Genomic DNA, 4041 nt, shown 5'->3' on the forward strand with positions numbered 1-4041 from the left:
GCACACACGAGGATATTCACCCCACGCTATTGCTCCCCGGGAACGGCGCCAGAAAAAGGTCTCGATAACCCACAAGTATAGGGGATCAATTGTAGCCTTTCTCGATAAGTAAGAGTGTCGAACCCAACGAGGAGCTACAGGTAGGACAAATATTCCCTCAAGTTCTATCGACCATCGATACAACTCTACGCACACTTTACGTTCGCTTTACCTAGAACAAGTATGAAACTAGAAGTACTTTGTAGGAGTGATAGGATAGGCTTGCAAGAACGTAAAGAAAACGTAAATAAAACTAGGGGCTGGTTAGACAAAGAAACAACTATGAGTGTCTAACGAGTGTGGAAAAGTGGTGGTAGGAGTTGCGGAATTGTCCCTAAGCAATTGATTATGTTACTAGATCGATAGCAAGTATCATGTGGGAGAGGCCTCTCCTAGCATGTCATCCCTTACTTGGAATTCTATGCACTTATGATTTGAACTATTAGCAAGCGTCCGCAACTACTAACGTTCACTAAGGAAAAACCCAACCATAGCAATAAGATATATTGGTCCCCCTTCAATCCCATATGCATCAATTTCTATGCTAGGTTTGGAGCTTCTGTCATTCTAGCCTACCAATACATAGTCCTATCAACATACAACTAACCATATGGTGTGATCCACGCGCGCGATCATATGATGGGCACCAAAGGACAGCAACATAACCACAAGCAAATTAAACCAATCATAGAAATTCATCAATCACCGATAGGACAACGATAATCTACTCAGAAATCATAGGATAGCAACACATCATTGGATAATAATATGTAGCATAAAGCACCATGTTCAAGTAGAGGGTACAGCGGGTTGTGGGAGAGTGAACCGCTGAATATAGATGGGGGAAGATGATGGAGATGTTGGTGAAGATGATGGAGGTGTTGGTGTAGATCGCCATCACACGATAATGTCCCGGGCGGTGTTCCAGCGTAGCCGGGAGAGAGGGGGAGAGAGCCCCCCTCCTTCTTCTTCTTCCTTGACCTCCTCCCTAGCTGGGAGAAGGGTTTCCCCTCTGGTCCATGGTCTCCATGGCGGCGGAGGGGCGAGAGCCCCTTCGAGATTGGATCTCTCTCTGTGTGTCCTTCTGTTTCTGCGCTCCCAAATTCTGCATTTCACCGTTTCTTAAATTCCCGGAGATCCGTAACTCTGTTTGGGCTGACATTTTTACACGATTTTCTTCCGGATATTATCTTTGTTGGGGCCAAAGAAGGCTCCAACCTCCTTAAGGAGTGGCTACAATCCTGCCTACCGCGGGCCCACCCCCTGGCCGCGGCGACAGGGCTTGTGGGCACTCCGTGCATCGCCTCGTGTTGATTCTTCTTCCCAAAAATCGTAAATATTCCAAAAAAATCCCCGTAAGTTTTTATTACGTTCGGACTTCGTTTGGTATGGATATTCTGCGAAACAAAAAAACATGCAACAAACAGGAACTGGCACTGGGCACTGGATCAATATGTTAGTCCCAAAAATAGTATAAAAAGTTGCCAAAAGTATATGAAAGTTGTAGAATATTGGCATGCAACAATCAAAAATTATAGATACGACGGAGACGTATCAGGTACCAGTGCTACTAGTAGGGCGCTACAACTAATATTTAGCAGTAGTGTGTTTTTTAGAAAGCGCTACTACTAAATCTAGTAACAGTAGCGCTTGTTTAACATGTGCTACTTCTAAGTAGGAGGAGCGTGTATTTCTATCCAACACCACTACTATGTACTTGTATATTTGTACATTGTTATACAAGTTTTTATATGGTAGCAACGAGTAGGTAGTGAATGAAACACCGATTAGATTAAATTGGATGGATCCAATTAGCCAAGTTGGATTAGTAGGACGATATGATGTTGGGATGACAGACAAATGCAGAATAATAGTCATACTTGTGTGACGTCCCAACATCATATCGGCCTACTAATTCAACTTGATTAATTGGATCCATAAACTATAATCTAATCCATGTTTTTTGCACCAATGATATAACAACTCATCATTATCATAAGTCATCATCCTATTATCATAAATCATCATCTTGCTTATCACAATTCATCGTCTAGCATATCACAAGTTATCGACGGTATCTAGTTGTTAACATACTAGTTAAATAACTCATCACCATTCTACTGCTCTTTTATTATCATAACTCAACACCCAATGATATGACAACTCATTATTATCATAACTCGTCATCCTATAACCTACTGATCTCTCCTAGGTAAAATAGCATAAAATAGGTAAGCTCCTCCCACTCCATTGTGAAGAATAGAGATCCACCTATCTCCGACATGTGGCATGCGCAAATCTCCACGTCTTTGCCAAGTGGTTTTCTGCGGTCCTTCATTACTTTGCTAAATCCTTTGAGTTTTAGGCAGTCATGCCTTCTAGAAACCGAGTATGCATTGCCAAAACATGTAGGAAATCGCGGCCATAAGCTGATAACATTCAAATGACCTTCGAGGAACATCAGTTCAGGCACAACCTTTGACGAGAATTTCTACTGAAGAACATTGTTATCCATCTAGTTTTGCCTAAGAAAAATTTATGTAAGCAAGAGATGGACTAATTAATGACACAGTAGTAAAAAATAGTCTTACCTACATGGAATTACTATGGTTCAACTCGTGCACTAGCGGCACATATTCAAAATAAATTTCGCCAATATCTTCATAAATTATCTTAAAATTATCAACATCATCAGTAAATGAGATCACATGATTTTTCTCCTACCAAGTTAGATCGGAGCCATGACTGTAGTAGGTCCGGTCTACTTTCTTTTGAGTTTTTCTTGAAGAAGAGAAATAAGCAAACAGTTAAAAAATAAACAAGTAAAGTAGGGATGAACACCAACTATTTTTAAATAAACATTATAAATTTCTTAACTAATATGGTTGACAACTCACATGGAAGTAAAACAAGAAGCATATCCACATCCACCCAAATGTCGATATTATCTTCAACATAATATTCAGGACAAATATAGAAGGTTATTTGCATATCCTACTTAAATCCATATGCCTTGCTTAGAGCTTTCCAATTTGAGCAACCAAAATGTGACTACGTAACTGCATTTTATAGTTTACGCCAAAATATAAAACCATGGTTAGTCCGTGAGCTCTCTTCGTCTCCATATCTCCATATCTTGGAAACTGAGCTTCTCCAAGACATACCATCTTGCATGGCACGGGATGCACTAGTAAAATTGTCAAAAAATAGAAATTACATTTTGAAGCAAATAAACACAAGTCATGATTAATTATGAAAACAATACTTGTCATTGTTGCATACCATAAAAACATCGAAGGTGTCGTACAGGTTGATGGTGAAGAACCTACCGTTTTGCATATGTGGCCTCTCGCACATTCCCCGATTTTCGATGCAGTAATCCCACTAAGGGATCCTATCATCATCAAAAAATTCTATGTTCATGTTTCGAAGATTAAAAATGGACGGTAATTATACCATAAACTATTCAGCATGGGTTGAGTTTCGTTCTGTCGGGGCTTTCCTTGAAAAACTTTCATATCTCATGGTGTATATGGTTCACACTCTCTCACACTTATATGGTGGTGTATGTTGGTGGTCACTCCCTCACACTAATATTTCGACCGTCGGTGATGGTCGCTGCTCCCTTCATTCATGTGTGCATTACCAAAATCTCTAGCACACGGGAACGAAGGAGGAAGCGACCCCCATGATAATAGTCGGGATTCTTCCTCTGATATTTTGATCATCGGTGTTGGTCGCTTCCTCTTCTTCTCTCATGCATTATACCAAGGTATATATCATGAGAAGAAGAAGAGGGAAATGACCCCCACGACAATAGTCACGATTGTTCCTCTGATATTTCGACCGTTGGTGTTGGTTGCTTACTTTCCCTCTCTCGTGCATTATACCAAGGTATATATTGCGAGAATAGGAAGGGGAAGCAACCCCCACGACAATAGTCGGGATTCCTCCATCAAGAATAGACATGAAAGTCACACAAGGAGCTCGGACAGACAGAAA

Source organism: Hordeum vulgare, chromosome 5H, assembly GCF_904849725.1.
Source record: "Hordeum vulgare subsp. vulgare chromosome 5H, MorexV3_pseudomolecules_assembly, whole genome shotgun sequence".
NCBI classification, from domain to species: domain Eukaryota; kingdom Viridiplantae; phylum Streptophyta; class Magnoliopsida; order Poales; family Poaceae; genus Hordeum; species Hordeum vulgare.